Raw genomic sequence first — 21641 nt, 5'->3', positions numbered from 1 at the left:
ATTTAGAGTAGCTTTCCCCAACCTGGTGCCCTCTAGATGTTTCGGCCTACAACTCCTATAATGTATCTAGGCCATAGCTGTCAAGGTTTCCCTTTTTTTAAGGGAAATTCCCTTATTCCGAATAGGATTCCTCGCAAGACAAGGGAAAAGTTGACAGCTATGATCTAGGCTACACCAGTAACAAGAGCAATAGCTGGTTTTGATTTCTGTTATGCAGCTTTTAGTCTGGCATCCATCTTGGAACCACTCCCAAGAACATAGGCCTTGAGCACACTCAGTTCCAACTTTTTCTCAAAAAACAATTGTGCCTTTTGGCAATTGATGGCAAACATACAAACATACAGTTGTACCTTGGAAGCTGAACAGAATCCATTCCGGAAGTCCATTCGACTTCCAAAATGTCCAGAAACCAAAGCACAGCTTCTGATTAGCTGCAGAAGCCCCATCAGATGTTTGGGTTCCAAAGAACATTTGCAAACCGGAACACTCACTTCTGGGTTTACAGTGTTCAGGAGCCAAAATGTCCAGGTACCAAGGCGTTTGGGAACTGTATCTTTCCTTAACCCTTGCCACCACAGGCTGGGGCTGATGGGAACTGCAGTCCAAGACATCTGGAGGGCTCCTGGTTGGGGAAAGCTACTCTAAATTAATACGTACAAAATGGAGCAGAGTTCAGAAGTTTCAGAAGTTATGCAAACCATCAGATCCAATGGATATGACAGGCATTAGGAGTAGTGAAGAGTGGCCAACTTCCATTCAAGTTGCCTTCATCCTGTGCCAAAGTGAGGAAATTCATCAAGGGAAGCTTTTCCTGGCAAAAAGAAATGGAGAAAGAAACGTAGCATCGTGCTACTGTTAAAAGCATGGGAGCAGGGCCAGTAAAAGGGAGCTGGCAACTCTACACAGAACGCCCAACCTCCCTTCCCAAGGATTAAAATGAGAATCATACTCCCTTTGATTGTAAGAACAAGCAGGATATTAGTCAAATGGTGGTTTGAACATACCAGTTGGTGAACTGCCTTTCTCCAGAGGCACTAAACAGCTCACAACCTTTAAAAGTGCAATAATCAAAAAAATGATTACATACCAAAAGGGAAGAAAGGTGACTGGTTCTTAATATGGAGTGCATGTGTGTGTGCCTCCATGGTTCTGAGTAATTGCTCAGTAGGCAACAATTAGAAAAGCAGGGTGGAGTAAGAGGGCAAAGTTGGGGTCTTGTCCAGAAGCAAGAAATTAGAAGGGGGCCAAGACTGATGCTGCTCATGCCAATGTTGCCCTTTCTGAAGCACAGAGGAATAATTTCACCTGAAATGAGTTTTTACAGGAAGATGAAATTAGATGTGATAGCTTGATTAAGCTCAATAACAAATTAGTTAGGATTGCATTTGTGCCAGGAATGTTAATTAGGCTCACCTGGGACTTTGGATAAAGATTCCAGGCATCCCTGGTGTCCTACCTGACATTTGAAAAATGAATAAAATATGAGGCGTAAATAACTACTGCAAAAGGCAATTAAATTTGAAATTTATAGCAAAAAAAGGGCCATAGTTCTTCACAGGTATAAACCAGAGAGAGTGAGGAAAGACTTAAAATAGAATACCCTATTTGAACTTGACATCAAGAAAACCATGGGCTCCTTCACACATTTGTTGCTTGTTCTCTTGCCTGATGATTGTGCACATGGTGACCAGTGGCTGGGTGTGGGAACATGACTCTTTTGAAAAGCATGACTTCTGAAATTATGTGATGCAACATGAACATTCTCTCCATGGTGTTCTACCTTTGCTGTTGCATTCATACATGACAGCCATCCCTCGCCATCTCACGGTGATCACTTGACATTGCTGTCTTTTAATGATGGGTGTGCATGTGTTGATCCGATGAATGTGAAGGAGGATCATTTCCCTTCAGTTACTAGAGTACAGGAAAAGATCCAAGGACGACTCTGGCTGGCTCTAGACACATCAAAAAAGTCATTCAGTTAAACGCATTGTAAATTTCATAAAGGGAAATCCCATTGGCAAATGATGGGACTCCACAGCACCATCTGGTGCCACAGCGTTATAAAGTGTTGTTGTTGTTTTTACCAGTGTATATGAGTCCCTTTCTTTTATACATGTCCCAGAAGGAACCAGTTATAAAGTTGCTCTTGAGTAAACTAGGGAAAGAACATGAAAGTAGCATGCTACCATATGTGCCAAAATGACAGAAGACAGAGACAGGATTTGGCGGCCCAGGAAAGGGCATTCTCTGTGGTACCTCGGTTTTAGAACATCTTCGTTGACAAACATTTCAGTTCAATAGCTGTTGGCTGTTGAGTTTTTGGTTTTCGAACGTTTCAGAGCTCAGTCTGTCTTCTGGAACGGATTACGTTCGAAAGGTGAGGTACCACTACAGGCAATTAGTACAAAGCAGCCTAGAAAACAGCCCTTCTTGAGAGAATAACAAATAAAGTATGGTTGACACAAGGACAGGTCAAGAAAGAGGTCTTTACCCTGGTGTGGTTAATTTCATAATATTTGCTAGTATTCAAGAAAATGAATAATCTCCTCCACCAGCATTAGGCTCAGTTTGGTTTATCTAAATTTAAATTTAAACATACATTACAGTGGTACCTTGGTTTACAACCATAATCTGTTCCGGAGGTTGTAACCCAAGGCATGCTTTCACCAATGGAGCCTCCCCCCCAAAAAATTGGTTGTAATCCAAAAAAGGACACGCACTTCCGGGTTTGACGTGGTTGTAATCTAAAACGGTTGTTATCCAATCCAAAGTGGTTGCAAACCAAGGTACCAATGTATTATAATCACTTTGGAACACCCACCCCACCCTACGTTCATCAACAGAGCAACAATTTATATTATTTCATTGGTAACATAAGAGGAAAAATTACTATTATTCATACTTAATCTAAGCACAATGACAAGGGCTCTATTTTGGGTATTTGGCTATGCAATGTCGGATGTTATTTCTCCTCTATTCTGTTTCTCCCCTGATGTTTTGGTTTAAACCAATTTATGAGGCAAATTTATTTTGCTATTTTTTGTAATATACAAATGATATGTGAATACTCTGTGTATTTAATTGTATCATTCATTACCATTATGATTCTTGTTTACAAAACCCAATAAAAATTGTTGTTTTTAAGCAAAAACTGGATATTGTTGGATGTGGTAGCAGAAATCAGTCAGTGTATAACTTAAAAGTTACTTCTGTTCTCAGTAATAAGTAAAGGTAAAGGTAAAGGACCCCTGGACCCATGTGTGCAGCCAGGATTTTTGTTAGGGGGTCAGGACTTTTGTGGGGGGTGGCAGAACCGACATAATTGGTCAGTTAGTTAAGTATTTCTATTTTCTACTTGATCTGGGAGGATCAGTTGCCCCCCCCCCCGCCGCCTGCCCTTGGCTACACGCATGGAGGCTGGAAGGTTAAGTCCAGTCAAAAGCGGCTATGGGGTGCAGTGTTTATCTTGATTTTCAGGTTGAAAGAGTTAGTGTTTGTCCACAGACAGCTTTCCAGATCATGTCTTTCCAGCATGACTAAATTGCTTCTGGCACACTGTGACGGGACACTGTGACGAGTGCCAGAGTGCATGGAAATGCCATTTACTTTCCCATCGCAGTGGTAGCTATTTATCTATTTGCCCTGGTGTGTTTTCAAACTGCTAAGTTGGCACAAGCTGGGACAGAGCAACGGGAGCTCACCACCATCATGCTGATTCGAACTGCTTACCTTCTGATTGGCAAGCCCAATCTTTCTGTTATCAGTAACCAAGCGGGGGTGGAGGTATTGCCTAGCAGTCAGGCTAGATGGCATGATATTTATTGATGTAGCATGTGGTCTGATTGGCTGTGTAGTTCTGAGAAAGTTTTTCTCTGTATGTTTGACTGAATGTCTTGCTTCTATGTACAAGGCCCGAAGTAAGAAAGACAAAATCTATGTTTATTGCTCCTCAAATGATACAGTGTTTTCGTTAAGTTTCCTCAGCCAAGGTTACCAGGATTTCTTTTCTAGCTGAACTCCATCTGTATTATTTAAGTGTCTTTGCTATCAAACATGACCTTCAAAATTCCTAACAACAACAGAAGTTTTGAAGTCACATGGACTTAGATTCATACATTTTCAGAGACTTTTCTTCAGGTCTGTCAGCATAGGTTTCATGAACCAATTAATTATTCCTTTTCTTTTGCTGCAAAATCAGGCATAGAGAGATTGTTCAAAGTGCCAACACAAAAAAAGGTTAAAACAAATTTGTCAGCAAGCCTCCTGCCTTTGTCTTTTACATAATTGCAACGTAACTAAAAAGATCAAGTGGCACACATTGCAAAGGACTCAGAAATGCCACATTGCCAAAAAAAATATCATTTTAAAAGAGTTATTTTGAATCTATACCTTGCACAAGCAGCACATTATTAATACATATTGAGAAATTAAACCTGTGTTCCAAAGGAGCACCATTGCTTAGGGAGGTTAAATATATGGCATGTGCATTGAGCGAGTTGGGTGTACCATGGAATATGTACCATTTTCTGGCTCTCGAATGTGCATCAAAAGATCTGCCCACAGTGCTTGGAAATGTGATTCAGATCTCTACATGGATTCTGCTAAGCAAAGCCTCCAAAGCAACCTTCCCAAAGCTGGTACCTTCCAGATGCTTTGGACTACAGCATCCACTGGCCCCCATCACCATGGTTGTGCTAGCTGGGGCTGATGGGAGTTGAAGTCCAAAACATCTGGAGGGCACTGTCCTGCTCCAGGGGGGAGGCCCACCACCAATGATAGGTAATAGGCCAAGCAAGGGAGACATCAATAGTCCAGGGTTCTAGGCAGAAAAGTGATGAAAGGTGTGTCTATGTGTCAACAAGCTCATGGTGCCTTGGAGAAGGACCATGATATGGGTTTTCAGGAATTTGAAACCTAGCAATAAAACAAAAAAGAGAACATGAGAAAAGCTTTCCCTGTCATGACCCCTGTATCCAGCAGCAATCAGGACAAAGTCAGAGGATGAAGAGACACCAGCTGGATCAAATTCAAGGCTCTGAGAGACCTGCTGGATATCAAAAGACCACTGCACTCAAGGCAGGACCCCCAGAAGAACATCTTGGACCACCACATCCAGAGCCCATTCTGCCATGGGCACCTTCCCCTGAGGAACCAGATGCTTAGAAACACACTGTTCCAATAGTAAAGGGAGGGAAGCTGTAGAACAGAGAGGAAGTGACCATCTTCAGATCCGAGGGTTGGCCCTGAAGTTCTCTGCAGTGGGGTAAAATCTAAAACAGGAGACAGAAGTTTAAAATGCCCCCCTCTGCCCTCAATGTTTGTCAAAGCAAGTTGCTCACATAAAGCTTTATGTGGTCCTGCAACTTCTGACTAGCCTCAGTCCCCACAGGATCTGGCATTGGACCAGAACATGACATAAAACATGACATACTACTATCCTACTGTTATTGATCCATCCTCAGGGTCCCTTCCAACCCTACAGTTCTATTATTCTTTATATTTAATTTAAGCTTTTAAGCTTTCTATTCATCACTGGCACATTTAAGCTTTCTATTCATCACTGGATTTTAATCGTGTACAGGGGAATCTAAGGAAGTGCATGATGGCTCTGCATTGTGTCCCTGTTGCCCGGCCACAGGACCCACTGGCAGAGGAAGAGGGAGGCGGGGGGAGCTTACCACCCCCAGCACCACGATCCCGGTGGGGTGGCATCACGGCTGCCCCCCCCTGCGCTGGGTGCCATGCGTGCCTGCAGGTGGCTTGTCAACGCCCCTGGGATGCACGCCATGCCCCCAGGACACGCACCAGCCATGGCCCTGCCTGCTCTCTGTCCCCGGTGCCGGAGCATGAAGCTCTGCCACTGACAGGACCTTCTGTCCATCAGACAGGAGATAACTGAAGCAGGGAGCCTACTCTGTACACAAATTCCCTATGTGCTATGTGGAACCCTGTGCAATCACAGGGACAGCCAACATGCAGAGACAAATCTCCCTTCAATAATTATATTGTGTACTATCAGCATTCATCATTATTCTCATGTGTACATGAAGGGGCTCTGACAAAATCAATAGTTAAAGGGCTTTTAAAATGTATTTATGACCTCATGCTGCCCTTACAACTCAAGTGGTTTACCCTATGGTCCAACATTAAATACAGCTTGTGCATTCAGCTGTTAACATTTTAATTTGCTCCTCACTAGGTTAAAGGTCATTAAGGAGTTGTTTTTTAAAAGAAGAAGAAGAAAAAGAAGAAGAAGAAGGAAGTTACAAACATCTCTAGCTCAGCCAAGCGGATTCAACACAAGCCCATAAAACCCTCATATAAACAAAGTCATCCTAATGCCGTACTCAGATGCTCTGAACACAGTAGCCTATTACTTGTTTGCATTACACAGGCTGCTAAATCCTTCACAAAATATTGCCACACTTAAGGAAACAGTTCATTGTGTATTCTGCCCCAATTATGTGTATTAAAAGGAGCAGTTAGGCAGTTTAGTGAAAAGAATGAAATTAATGAGGTGTAATCATTGAGTTGCAAAATGAGTTTATTTTCCATTTATTTTAAGGTGGTTTTATCCCGCTCATTAAGAGACAAATGTTTCAAGTGATTCCGGTGTTATTTAAGTGCCTAAAAGCTGTTGTCAGGTTGAAAGGAACATTTTAGAGAATGGAATCCTCTTGTCTGAACGCAGCAAGGGTTCGTATTTTTTAATGGCAACTCTTCTGCTTGGGGGCATGGGAGGGGAGTGCAGATGTGGATCAGTTTGATCTGCATGGTGGGTTAACAGGCTGATAAAGCAGGGGTTGTGTGGTTTCAGTGCACCACATGCTTAGGATGCCACAGGAAAGTTTGCAAAAACACCCAGAGGTTCACACAATATTTATTTATCATTCAATATAAACATTTCCAAGGCAGATAGCAAACCAAAGAGTTAACTGTCCCTTCAAAGCTGCCGCCAATCCCAGCAAGCGAGGCCAAAGTGGTGTGATACTGCTTTAAATCTATAGCGCAGACCTTGGAGAACTACTGACAACTCAGAGGACAATGGCTGATTATTGTAGGTGTGGGCCTGGCTGAGCTTCCAGGGCCTCCAGGGTTCAAGGCAGCACCGGCAGCTGCTGGAGGGGGGTTGCAGTCCTTCTGTACTCCTCCAATGAACTATAACCCCCAGGTTCCTCAGTTTCATGTTATATTTGTTGCTTGCCTGGTTACATTAACATAGTTCCCCATGCTCTTTTAAATGAATTCTTTACTTTTCCAGCAATGTTCTCCCTTTTTGACCTGCTACCCTCCATTACAGCACCATTGCTGTTTGGGGCTGATGGGAGTTGGCCATGGCTGCTCTATGACCCCCAGCATATGAGCCAACTCCTAGGGGCCAAGGTCCCTTCAGCCCCCAATAAAATGTTTGGTGGGCCTCCCTGCCCACCAGCTGATGGGCATTGTCATTCAAATGGTGTGTATTAGTCATGCCTTGTGATTAATTATGCGGCATGGGGCGAACCTGGACCCAACCTAATATTTTATTCAAGTTGGCATCCCTAACACCCAGGAGGATCCAGTGGGCAGCCTGGATAGGCAGGGTCAGTCCAGGGACTTCACTGAGAAGCTGTCCTCTGCAGCTCAGTGAGTCACCACAAGGGGCAGCTGTCCATCAATCCCAGCGGCTCTCCAGGCAGATTCAGCATATTGTGACTTCCAAAGCTGACATTGCCTTACAACCTCTGTAAAGCGAATTCTTCCTATTCCCTGCTCACCTGGGAGCCAATAAGCCTCCCTTGCAGGTTCAGCTAATTGGTACATCATACTGTCATTGTGAAGGGATGCAGGTGGCGCTGTGGTCTAAACCACAGAACCTAGGGCTTGCTGACCGGAAGGTCGGCGGTTCAAATCCCCGCGACAGGGTGAGCTCCCATTGCTTGGTCCCAGCTCCTGCCAACTTAGCAGTTCGAAAGCACGTCAAAGTGCAAGTAGATTGGTACTGCTCCAGTGGGAAGGTAAATGGCGTTTCGGTGCGCTTCTCTGGTTCGCCAGAAGCGGCTTAGTCATGCTGGCCACATGACCCAGAAGCTGTACGCCAGCTCCCTTGGCCAGTAAAGCGAGATGAGCGCGGCAACCCCAGAGTCTTCCACGACTGGACCTAATGGTCAGGGGTCCCTTTACCTTTACCTTTTACTGTCATTGTGAGTATTTCTCCCCACGCCTCCACAGCCAGGATCTCTCTTCTTCTTTTTTTCTTCCTTCCTATACTTATCACACATACTCAAATTCCCAGCCTCTGATCTTTGCTAACCATCTCACAGACAACAAATGCAGATCACAGGATAGCTGACTTAGCTCTACGCAATGATCGAGACACAGGAGGAGTAAAGGGCACCTGGCTCCCATTTCTGAGCTTAACTGTCCATATTTGTCTTGATAAAATGACATCCGGTGGGGTTGTTCGTCAGCATCTCACCAGCCTGAAGCACATCCACTGATACATGCTTTTGCAGCAGCTGCTACAGCAGGCAGTATACATCCAGCCTGCCCTGCCCGCTAAAAGCCACCATTATTTGGCTTTGAGCAATTCATACTGCAGAAGACAGTAAACAAGGAAAAGCACACACACAATCAATAGATTTGACCTCTGATGGGCAGGGGCCATGAAGACTTTCCACATCCTTGTCAATAGGCAACCTGAGAGATTTCCTTAGAATTGGATTGCAGGGATAATAGTCTTTAAAATGATGGCTGTGAACGAATGAAAGAAAAACCCAAATGCTCATCTGGAGAGAGAGAATGGGGAAAAAATATTTTCAATGCCTTTTACCAGACCTGAATTCCAGGAACAATTTTAAAGTGTTTGAAGCTGAAATTACATGTAGCAGGGCGTACTTTGAACCCCGTCATGCTGAATCCAGAGCCATATTTAAGGGTAGGTGGATCCAGGTGACTATCTTGGGTGTTGGTTTCAGAGAGCCTGTCACAGGCCACCTGCTCGACAGCTGAAATAAATATAGTACAAACAATTCACGTGGCTTAAATAAATGCAGGTTTACAGACCCAAGCAAAGCAAAGTTATCATCTTCTATGACAGGAATAAATCATGCATGCCAATTGTGCATCAGAGTTATGAAATGCTCTTACTATACTTAGCCGTACTGTGGTAAGGGATAGTCATTATTCGCACTGGTGTCTGCAATGCCAACAGGTATTAAAGTAAACATGCAACTCATTGCATCCCCTTTCTAGCCCTTTACCATCAGTATAGAACTTCCCTAATAACAGGGCCAGTCACACCATTAGGGGGAGTGATTCAGCTGCCTGGATGTGGTGACAGGAGCTGATGGGACAATGTTGCCTGCCAAGTTAGCATGCTATGTTCAGTCATGATGGAGGACGTTGTCCCATTACCAGTGCTGGTTTAAGACTCCACTGCCAGTCCTCCCATTTTGGTATGTGGAATAGCAGGGATGCCACTTTTGTCCTTCACCTCAAGCAGCAAAATCTCTAGGGCTGGTCCACTTCAAATGGACCAGGTCTGCTCCAATGGCAGACTTGGAGTCAATTTTCAAGGGTACCAGATGCAAACTTGGTGCCAGACCTTGCGAGACGGAGCAGCCTCAAGAGTATACTTAGCACAGCATCCTCAGAGGGCTCATTGAATTGTTTATTCAGGCTTTACAGAAATAGTCATTAAACTCCATAGCAACATATCTAGAAAGAGCAGGAAAAATGCTCCCTTTCTTTATTTGTTAAGTATGCTTTTTCCAGGAGTACATTAGCTGCAGCATTTGCTTAATAATAATGAAAGAAGATTAACCAAAGGATAGTGTTTCCATAGGCCACTTACGGGTCTTATTCATTCCCAGTACAATAAGCAGCAGTGAGGCAATGCAGATTTTCTGTGATTTCAGACCTAAATGCAGTGTATGCAAACACCCAGATGCATGAAAGAAAAACTAAAGAATCTACAAGAACAAGGAAGTGGTGTCGTGCTGTTTAACATTCAGATATTATTAAGGACAATTCTTCACATTACTTTATGGTAAACCTGGATTTGCTACTGTGTATCAGAATCTGCAACTAATTCCAGCTACTGGGTGAGTGTACCAAGATGATCATTTCCCTGAAGGGTCTGAAAGGGGGTGCAGGTTGTGGGGACGGATGAGGAAAAAATTAAGCTTGAGTCAGATTTTAATTTGAAACCCCTGAATTTGCACTTCCAGAAACAACACACAAAGTGAAACAGCTATCTTTCCAAATCTGCACTTCACTTCATATTTTGCGGTACAGTTCTCCAGACAAATAATGTGTATATTAAATGAAAGCGTATATAAAAATGTATATAGTCATTGAAATACAAATATATATATATTATATTAGGGGATGTTACAAGCAGAAATGTATAAACTTAGGGGAAACTGCATGCAAAAAAATGTGTATCTTAGGAGAAATCCAAACTAAAACAGTAATGAATTTTCATGAGGATGAAACATTTTTTAAAAAAAAAAAATTAAGATGTTGCAAACTGATGTGGAAATGTGAGTGAAATGTAAGATCGGCAAAATGAAAAAAATGTAGAAACTAAAATTGACAGATTTATCCATTCCTAGTGGAATGGACAGCCCTGTCCCATAAAGTTTCCTGCTGCTAGTACTGTATGTACTTTTGCCATAGATGTAATTTTCTTCACAACTTTTAGCAACAGATTGGCCACAGAGAGGCTAGTCACCAAGGCCAGATTTGCTCCATGAGACTCTGGTTGATGACCTCATATCTAAGCTTTTGAGTCACACAGCACTTCACATCCTTGTCTTCTGAGTAACACAAAAGCCCACATCCTCAATTGTTATCAGGTTTGTTTGTTTTTTAAACCACCTAAGAGTTGTTATTATAGAATCATAGAACTGTAGAGTTGGATCATCTAGTCCAACCCCCTGCAATGCAGGAAACTTTTGCCCAACGTGGGGCTCGAACCCACAACCCTGAGATTATGAGTTTCATGTTCTAGCAAATGAGCTATCCCATTATTACTTCCTTTAATAGCAAACTCAGATGATGAGTGCCCATGAGGAAATTCTTCCTACAGAGTCAAGCTTCCAAGAGCTTAGGAGGGCATTTCTGAAACTCTTCACCAAGCAATACCCACAAACTAGAAGTGTAGGGATGGAGACATCTCCATCTTAATGGATGTTAATCTGGGACACCAACACAGCCTTGGTAATCCCTTATCCTAGCCCTTATCTGACCTTAACACTGTCTAACATGCCAAACAACTGAACAGCATAAATAAAATGCTGTAAGAAAAAGGGGAACACACACTGAACAGGGGGGAATATGGGGACTGTACTGTAATAATGTGACAGCCAAAATAAAACTGTAGATAACAACAACTACAAAAGCACTCACACCTTTCACTCTCCTTCAAACAGGAGGTGGATCCAGCTGCTAGGAGCAGCCTCAACTACTGAAGGAGGCACATAGCCAGTGGGAAGAACCAGCCTCTGCAACACTCACAATGAGTGGTTAGGGCTTAAAAGACCAGCATCTCTTTTCAGTTCAGTTGTTGCAGGCTCCCACTTATATGACCTGTTTTGTATCTTTGTAAACATACCAGGCCTTTTACATATTCAAATTATTAGCCTGATTCTCTTTGTTCCTGCCACCCACCCCTCAACCCTCCTCTTGCCCCTGGTGGTGAGACAAACCTCTTTTTGCAGGTACTCTTCATACATATTAAACAGAGAAAACTCTCCGTTTCTGCGAAATGAAGGACCCTTTGCTCATAATGCTTTTATAAAATGCAAAGGCATTTCAAGCATGCTCGATTTTGGGTAAATGCAAATTCCAAACATTTATGCATACTTTATTTCCATTTAGATAACATATCAACATAGCCGCAGAGCCCTCACACAGCACTACAAACGGTTAAAAGGAAAAGCCAAACAAACCACAAATCCTAAACTGGAATACCCAACTCCATTAAAACACAGATAAACAAAGGCCATAGTTCAGTGGCAGCAAACTGCATGCAAGTTCAATTCCAGACATCTCCAAGTAAAAGTGGGTGAAATGCCCTGCCTGAAATCATGCAGAGCCAGTTCTAGTCATTGTATACAGTCCTGAACTAGCGGGACCCATGAATCATCATGCCCGCCACAAGGCAGCCTCCTATGTTTCTAGACTGGAACTGCAAATGTGAAGCAAATCAGCTACTGGGGCCACATGGCAAATCAGCAGATGGGAGCACCGAACAAGCCAGGAGTCAGAAATGATGATCAACTCAGAAACAGAGCACAAGCTAGGAGGTAGGTCCAAGGCAGAAGGGACATAGCTCAGAGGTACAGCAACCACCTTGCATGCCAAATAGCCCAGGTTCAATCTCCAGGTAGGGCCGAAGAGCTGCTACCTGACCATGTAGACCAGTAGTCTTCAACCTTCTCAGTCCCAGAACCTACTTTTTACCCAAACATGCATTTGTGGTCTCATTTCTTAATCGTTTACCATGTACAGTGGTACCTCAGGTTAAAAACTTAATTTGTTCTGGAGGTCTGTTCTTAACCTGAAATTGTTCTTAACCTGAGGTACCACTTTAGCTAATGGGGCCTCCCGCTGCAGCCGCACCACTGCCGTGTGATTTCTGTTCTCATCCTGGGGCAAAGTTCTTAACCTGAGGTACTATTTCCAGGTTAGCAGAGTTTGTAACCTGAAGTGTTCGTAACCCAAGGTGTTTGTAACCCGAGGTACTACTCTATTTGCAAGGCTGAGATCTTCTAGAGCAGTGGTTCTCAACATGTGGGTCCCCAGATGTTGTTGGACTACAACTCCCATCATCCCTGAGCTCTGGCCTTGCTAGTTAGGGGTGATGGGAGTTGTAGTTCAAAAACATCTGGGGACCCAGAGGTTGAGAAAGGCTGTTCTAGAGGGTCACAGACTAATCTGAGGTGGGTCGCCATCTTCCTTTGTGAACCATCTCCAATCAGTTTGTAACCTGCTAGGGGATCTCAACCCACCAGCTGAAGACTAGTAGTGTAGACAATACTAATCTGGATGAACCTGTGGTCTGATTAGGTAAAAGGCAGCTTCGGTAATCACATTTGGATCTCCCAGAAGTGAAGGAGAATGGTACAGGAGCCAGTGTGGTGTAGCGGTTAAGAGCGGTAGTCTCGTAATCTGGGGAACCGGGTTCGCGTCTCCGCTCCTCCACATGCAGCTGCTGGGTGACCTTGGGCCAGTCACACTTCTTTGAAGTCTCTCAGCCCCACTCACCTCACAGAGTGTTTGTTGTGGGGGAGGAAGGGAAAGGAGAATGTTAGCCGCTTTGAGACTCCTTAAAGGGAGTGAAAGGCGGGATATCAAATCCAAACTCTTCTTCTTCTTCTTCTTCTACAGAACCTTTGTGACTTTCATTATGTGCTGAGCTTTCGAGGCAATGTAAAGTAGACTGAGAACATGTGAGGTATATTTTAAGTATAATGGGAGAGCATATGGATGGGCAGTCTGGAGGGATGAAGAAAAGAGCACCATCATTTTTTAAAAATCAGGACTCCATTTCTTTGTAGGGTGGCAGACATATTTCTTAATGACTGACTGTAGTATTTAAAATGTTGAGAGCATGCAAGAGCTGGGGGAAACCAGCATAATCTCAATCCACACCAGTACCAGACACAGAAAATAAGGTCTGCTTAGTGGACAGCTTTTGCTTACCTGGACAGAGGTAGAAATGAGCCCACTGTACTAAAGTAAATTTTACATTTGTGATTCCACCCATTTATGCTTCTGGCCCCACCCATCACTTGCATGTGGCCCCCAGAAGGGAATGCGGCCCTTGGTCTGAAAAAGGATTCCCCATGCTTGCCTTGGTACTTTTGTTTTGTGCAAGGCATGGCAGCCAGATTTGTATTCAGAGTTTCTAATCTTAAACTCACAGTCTTCCTGCTGCTTGGTATAATGATGGAGGAAAACACATTGGAACACAAGGACCTACAAAACTTCTTTGGACATTCTCTTATTTTTATTTTTTATTTTTTGGCTGGGAGAAAGATACTGTTGGGTCTATCAGTGTTGAAGAGACCCTTATGCCAGCTAGCTCACTACAGGAGGCAGCAAATACAAATTGAGAAGCTTTGTCCAAAGAAGTTCAAACCCTTTCTAGGTTGGAAGAGACAAGATGTCATTCCTGTTGAAGGACATTTCACTGACCTATTTGAAACCCAGCCGAAGCTTGTCTGAGTCCCACTGTCACTTATGGCATTAATTGGCACTCTTCGTGGCATGTTCAAGTAGGCCAGTAATTTGGGAGGGGGGAGGTTAAAGCTCAAAAAGTGAATACACTCCACACATTCACTAAAATAGAATTATAGTTTTGAGCACTATCAGTCTGAGAAATTGACAAGCCATAAGACTTGTTAAGGTACTCAAAAGCCACAGAGGGTCTTTTGCTACAGAGTGAGGCAATCTCTGTGTGAGAGACAGAAAGGGAGGGAGCTGCCACAAGTGAAAGACGGAGGTGGGAACTGTTGCTAAATTATTGGCTTGTTTATTCTGTTTGAATATATTGTGCTTGCTATTACCTTGGTATTTGCTTAAACTGGAAAATACTGATTTTTGATATTGTAGCTTTGCTTATTTACCTTATGTAAAGGTAAAGGTAAAGGTACCCCTGCCCGAACGGGCCAGTCTTGACAGACTCTGGGGTTTGTGCGCCCATCTCACATCTATAGGCCGGGGGCCAGCGCTGTCCGGAGACACTTCCGGGTCACGTGGCCAGCGTGACAAAGCTGCATCTGGCGAGCCAGCGCAGCACACGGAACGCCGTTTACCTTCCCGCTGGTAAGCGGTACCTATTTATCTACTTGCACCCGGGGGTGCTTTCGAACTGCTAGGTTGGCAGGCGCTGGGACCGAGCAGCGGGAGCGCACCCCGCCGCGGGGATTCGAACCGCCGACCTTTCGATCGGCAAGCCCTAGGCGCTGAGGCTTTTACCCACAGCGCCATCAATTTATTGTCTAATTGGACCTGCTTATATGGTTTTGTAAGTTTTGTATACTGTACTGTTGTTTTGTTTTGCTTATTTTTATTGCTTTATTTCCCACTCTGGAGTTGAACATATTCAGTGAAGAGCAGACTATAAATGGTGCAGATAAATAATTAGCACAAGCACTAATTTGACAAGACCTTGGCACAAGGATGGATTTTGACCATCCCAACCCAACTGAGTTTTTTTCACATTAGACCACCTTTTTAGTATAGAGTGACTACTTATGTTGAAATTGCACATGCATTGCTTTTTTTAAAGGCCTAATTTCATGCAAAAATATGTGCAAAGTTCAAGCCCCATGGAGTACTATATTTCTTCAACATAATTTTATGAGTTATTAATACATAAGTGTTTTTATGCTGTTACCAGTGCTTTTTTTCTGGGGAATGCTGGGGTACACATACCCCTAAACATTTTGTGAATCTAAGTTTGGCCTCATTGAGAGGCAGTATTTAATTTAAGTAGGAAAATGAGAGTACCCCTAAATATTTTTTAGAAAAAAGCACTGGTTGTTACTGTATATGCCTTGCTGTATGTACCAGTGTGTTGGTTACTTTAGGAAACCTAGGTATATAATATGCATACAATCCTGTTTGCAAATATAATAATGCTTATAATAAGGTGTATAATAATGCAATTTTTTTAAAAAAAAATTTTTTGCAAATTTAGCAGAACCAGGGTGGGGAAAGATCATCACAATTCAGGAATGAGACAGGGAATAGGGGGAAAAAATACATACGGATGACTCCAACATAAATATTTTCATAAAATTCCATCCCTACATAGCTGTCACAGTTCTAATACCTCATACCAAATCCATGGGACAAGGCAGGTCAGAAGTTATGGGATCACAGACAGGGTGGTGTAGTCAACTTTGTCTGACAAAAGTTAAAAGCGGAGTGAAGCCTTTAAACCTCTCTCCAGACCAACTCATCTAGACGCCACAGCGTGAAGACAGGTATTCTTCCTCTCTTGCTTAGTCTCCTGCCTGGACTGGTGAAGTCACCTGATACATCAGGGGAAGAAGGCCATGAAGAACCAGACTCTAACCCTACAACCTGGGGTGGTCCAGGAGATTCTTCTGGGGGTCTTGACTGACAGACTCTGTGCGGAATTCAGGAGTCATGTTGACACTGGCAGTGCTCCCCCAACCCAAAAGGTCCTGCTGACATCTTCCCTGATGGCATTTAAAATCTGTTTTATTTTTGACAAATTTATGGGCTTGTTTATTATCTGTTCAGAGTCTCCTGAACTTGGGTTTTGTTGCAAATTTTCGACTGTGTTTTCTTGTAATCTGTTTTAAATTATGTTGATTGTGATCCCTCTTGGGCATTGCTACATGGCACCCAAAATAGCAAGCTGCAAATAATTTACATAAATTATTTTCTTACTGTATGTTCTATTTTCCTTTCTTTAAAGAAAATTGGGGGGAGGGGGAGCCCAAAGTAGTTTGCAAAATAAGAAGGAAAATAACAGTCTCCAAAACTGAAAAACAGAAATTAAAAAGGCAGTCAGTACGATATACAAATAAAAGTGGGAAAGACCAAAGTAATGCAAAGCAGATAAAAGAGGCAGGGATAAAACACTTTCAGGGCAGAGAGTAGCTTTTATCCTTCTTGAAAGACAAATGCTAGAAGAAGAAGAGGAAGAAGAAAACAGTTCTTTCTCATTCCTTTTTGGAGGTTTCTTGGAGGTGGCACCTACAATGCTTCCTGAAACATGACATTACAGTATACTTGACCTGGAGGCTAATTTCAAAAACAGCACTCCTCTGTCAAGTTTTCACACCTTTCCCTTTAATGTTTAAGGACACTTGCCTATGTCATAAGGTCATCACAATATGTGCCCTGCCCACCCACAGGATAAGAGGTAAGGATAAGATGGCACAAGGAAATGTGCCTAACCACTAACTAATTACCTTAAGCTGTTTATATGCCACTTAATGACAATAGTATCTAAGCAGTTTACAAAAATGCAATCAGAAAACAGAAATCAGTCAAAACTATAAAATCAAAGTGCCTTCTGGAATTAAAACAACAATAACAACTATTTAGTAGGCACTGGAAGTTCAAGAGGGAGAAGCATGCTGTCAGAAAGCTCCCCTCCAAGATTAAAAATTGAAAATTGTTCCCGTTGAAATTTCATTCAATATTTTTTTATATTTGTATCTTGCTTTCTGATTGGAGCTTCCAGAGTGGTTCTAGTATTCAGAAGGCGCAGACATTTAATTATAAATCTCAACATTAAGGGGGGGGGACCCTAATTTGTAAATAAAACAGAGGCAGAGGCAGCTTAATGCTAAAAAAAAAAGTTTCTAAGCAGTTTACAAGTATAAAAACCAATTACACAAGGCATTAAATAGATAAATACCCATAATTAAAATGCACAATGAAACAATCCCACTAAAACAGCATGGTAATTAAAGCAGGAGACTCAAGTCAAGGGAGCATTAGACTTGATAACAAGATGTGTTTGCTTCAACAACTGTGAGGGTGAAAATACTCCTTCCGCCTTATCCCTTTTGCAATTCTTGTGTTAGTTTGGAGGGAGAGGGAGAAGAGCAGAAGAAACCTCTTTTTGAGTAGAAATTCCCTCCTGACTGCCCTCTTTTTAGCAGCAGCCAATGGTTCACTTACTTGCTGCTTGTAACCATTGCCCTTTGTATGCTATACTTTGGGCGGCTTTCTCTCTTCATCTCTTCTTTTGCACCCTCAAGGCTGGCAAAAGGTCCCCTCAAGTTCTTTTCTCCCCTTACGGGGGGAGGGACCCCACACTTTAGCTTTGCGTGTCTTTCTTCTATATGCCCTTTTCTGTACCTTCACTATTTCTGTCACTGCTTTTTATAGAGTACGTTGACCTGAAATGAGGGCTCGTTACTGAACACGGCCTCAGTGTCTCTTTAGTTGAGGCCACAGAAGGGGGTGGGAGCATATATTTTACCAGATATTCAATGCTTCTCTTCATACTTCTGAAGATGGCTGTCTTCTTCAAAACACTGATTGTACTACCAACACCTGTTTCAGAGTCAAGTGCCAGGCTGTTCCTGCAGTTCTTTGCTCAGAAAGTATTGTTAACAGATAACTCATTTCTTAAATATTGTTATGGGTTTGCAGGGAGCAAGGATCCATTAAAATTCCTGGAAGCCAGGTTCCTCCCATAATTTCTGAAATTAGCAAATGTGGGGTTGATCAATGGATTTGGCAAGGCCTAAAAAATAAGTCATGCCAGCTTCCTCAGGAGATTGGCTGAGACAGGTGCCATCAAAGAACAAAGACAGGCGATGGCAGAGTCATTCAGTCCTATTCAAGGTGGAACATTCATTCTCAGGTGAGAAGGGGGTGGAGTCCCTCCCCCACCTGTGTGCCAGCTTTTTGTTGTTTAGTCATTTAGTTGTGTCTGACTCTTCGTGACCCCATGGACCAGAGCACACCAGGCACTCCTGTCTTCCACTGCCTCCCGCAGTTTGGTCAGACTCATGTTTGTAGCTTCGAGAACACTGTCCAACCATCTCGTCCTCTGTCGTCCCCTTCTCCTTGTGCCCTCCATCTTTCCCAACATCAGGGTCTTTTCCAGGGAGTCTTCTCATCTCATGAGGTGGCCAAAGTATTGGAGCCTCAGCTTCAGGATCTGTCCTTCCAGTGAGCGCTCAGGGCTGATTTACTTAAGAATTGATAGGTTTGATCTTCTTGCAGTCCATGGGACTCTCAAGAGTCTCCTCCAGACCATAATTCAAAAGCATCCATTCTTCAGCGATCAGCCTTCTTTATGGTCCAGCTCTCACTTCCATACATCACTACTGGGAAAACCATAGCTTTAACTATACGGACCTTTGTTGGCAAGGTGATGTCTCTGCTTTTTAAGATGCTGTCTAGGTTTGTCATCACTTTTCTCCCAAGAAGCAGGCGTCTTTTAATTTCGTGACTGCTGTCACCATCTGCAGTGATCATGGAGCCCAAGAAAGTTACGAAGCAGAGGTTGCCAGTGCCTTTTGCAGAAGGTTTTTGAAACTGAGGTTGCCAGGTGAGAGGGGAGATTGCCAGGTGAGAGGTGACAAGAGACATATCATTACAAAGCTTTGAACACTGAAATAATTTTCAGGTCACATAAGACACTGCAAGAGTTATAAGCTAAATTGCCTAGGGAAATAAAATGGTATGAACCTTCCTGGGGTTGTTTTTTTTAGATCACCATCAGAGGCCCTTCTCCAGGCATGTTTTCCTTTGGAGGTGGTGGCCATTGCTACAGACTAAGAACCATGCCAACCCTATCAGCTACCTGCTTTTATTTGTTTATAGAAACCAGGTCAAAGCCATTTTATTTTCATGCTTTTGATAATGGCATCCCTGTTGCTTTTTAAAAAAATTCTGCTTCTGCTACTGTTTAGCAGGATTGCAAATATATGTGCATACAGCAGCTTCTTTTTTACAATGCTTTCAGCAACATGATGGTGGTGAGGCATGTTATAATGGCAGGGCCCCTCTCTCCACTTCCACAGTCAAAATAGTGCAGAAAATAACACCCAACTAGTAGGGCTGTGCAGCAACCCAAAAGGTTTGCCTTCCATCAGGTATCTGTAGCATCTGAAAACAGCCAAGTTTGCTTCAGTTCCACTCTGTGTTGTTCCAATCCAATTAAGATCTGATCTGCTAAATAAGAATGTAAGAAGCGCCCTTCTGCATCAGGCCAGTGGCTCATTTAATGCAACAGCCTGTCCTCAAACTGACCAGCCATACTGCCTATGGGAAGCCAGTAAACAGAACCTGAATGCAACAGTATTTTCCACATTTGTGACCCAGCAACTGGCATTCAGTGGCATACAGAATCCATGCTTTGTTTTGCTCTCAGTGACTAAAAATGGGGCATCTAAAAATGGCAATAACTTCCCCCCTTTACATAACTGAGTGAAATTTGCAGGCAAATGAGCCCCTCGAGCATGGATCACTCCTGCCAAATTTCAGGATGATAGGTAGAGCAAGTCTCCTGCCATTACAAACTCTGAGAGAATATTGAAATCATGCTCCCTCCACTGTTTTTTCTTTTGTCTTTTTAGGGGTGGAAATCAGTTTGAAAACAGGGGGCGTGGGGGAGAAAACTGCAAAAGTTACCTCTGGGTAAGAAAACAGTAGAAGTTAAGATAAATAAGTTATGGGGCCTGTCATACTAGATGATTATATTTCTTTAAAAAACTAGAGAAGTTACCATTTCCCCTCATCTCTTTGCAGTTATAAAGTCTATGATGAAGAAGAGAGAGAGAGGGAGAGCTGTGATTGTCAATTGTTTGTTACGAAAAAGAAAGACTGGGAAAGGAGCAGGCTGCCTCTGTTGTCTACCTGTGCTGCTTATGCCCTAGGCTCACAGTCAAAACCCGGATGAAACTCATGTGAAGCATGAATCTGTCAATCACCCTTTCCCAAATCACTGTGATTGGCGTGCTCCAAGAAAATAATTCACTGTGATTAAAAGCTAGATCTGTCAAAATGAAAGAGCCCTCCCCCTCCCTCCCTGCTCTTCACACCTTCCTCTTGAGCACTGGGCATTTCCACAGTCATCTTGGCTTGGTTTCTCAAAAATGAAGAGGGAGGGAACAACGTTACATTTAACTTTAAGGGTGGGGGAACAAGGCAATAAAGGAACTTGGACACTCTCAGACCTGCCATGACATGCCTTTTTAATGGTGTCATCCATAACATGAAAGACTGTCTTGAACCAGCCCAGTCTGCCCTGTTATTTAGGGTATACACACAAAGCTGATGCAAATGCCTACCAAATTGGGCTACATTCAGAATAGAATGTCTTATCCAAAGCATAATGCATGACATATACAATCTAGTGTGCTATCCATTGTTTCTGAGGGCCAGGTAGAAATGGCTGGAGCAAAGTGTTTGGCCCCCAAACCTGAAGTTCGCCACCCCTAATTCAGCATTTGGCTCTTCAGGCAAAAGGATTTTCAGAGAGGCTTACATGCAATCAGATAAAACAAGAGTGCTCTTGCCTTTAGGCTTGCAATCTAAAAGGTACAACACAAAAGGGGAAAGGGAAAGCGGGGAAAGTAAACTTAGACTCCAGTCCTTAAAGTTAAGCAGAAAGTCTCAGAATGCAAATGTTTTCAGGGGCAGGAGCAGGTCTTTCAGTAAAGCTGATGGAATGAGCTCTGCTTCCCCTCTCTCCCACTGAAGTCACCCAGTATGACAGTTACTTTCTTGGGAAAGAGGAACAAATTGAAATGTATATTCATATTCTGCTTGGGATATGAAACTATATTTTCAGCAATCCTCCCATATGCACATATTCCTCATGTTCCTGTCGTCTTTCTCACCTTCTCTCTCTGGCCCTGATAATCTATCTGCTAAGGCTTCTCATTTGTCCATCTGAAATGTATCCCCTTATTATCCCCCAACTTAATTCACAAGATGCAAGTTAACAATGCGGAGATTTGGATCTCATATCTTTTATTCCTTTCTCCTGCATGTGGGAGGGTGAATTATCCTAAGTGATTTCGGTTTAGTTTAATCAAATGCAAACACAGATTAATGAGGTTCTTCAAATCAAGATCTATGTAATATATTTTCTTTAATTTAAGCTTCTGTGGCCTTATAATATCAAGTGGCAGTGA

At 42.9% G+C, this 21641-nt stretch overlaps 2 long non-coding RNA genes across 4 annotated transcripts in view; both read right to left on the bottom strand.

The window, feature by feature from the left end:
• Positions 1-475, bottom strand: part of LOC308578891 — a 67041-nt gene extending 66566 nt beyond the window's left edge. For 2 of the 3 annotated variants that reach the window (XR_014004182.1, XR_014004183.1), the window contains exon 1: positions 351-474. This is a non-coding gene — a long non-coding RNA (uncharacterized lncRNA). Of the gene's footprint in view, positions 1-350 lie in introns of all 3 variants that reach the window. The other variant, XR_014004181.1, reaches the window with a different exon arrangement.
• Positions 1-21641, bottom strand: part of LOC308578900 — a 753836-nt gene that overhangs the window by 721057 nt on the left and 11138 nt on the right. The window lies entirely within an intron of this gene.

Source organism: Podarcis bocagei, assembly GCF_964188305.1.
Source record: "Podarcis bocagei genome assembly, chromosome: Z".
Classification (NCBI taxonomy): Eukaryota; Metazoa; Chordata; class Lepidosauria; order Squamata; family Lacertidae; genus Podarcis; species Podarcis bocagei.
This window is presented reverse-complemented; position numbering and strand designations above follow the sequence as displayed.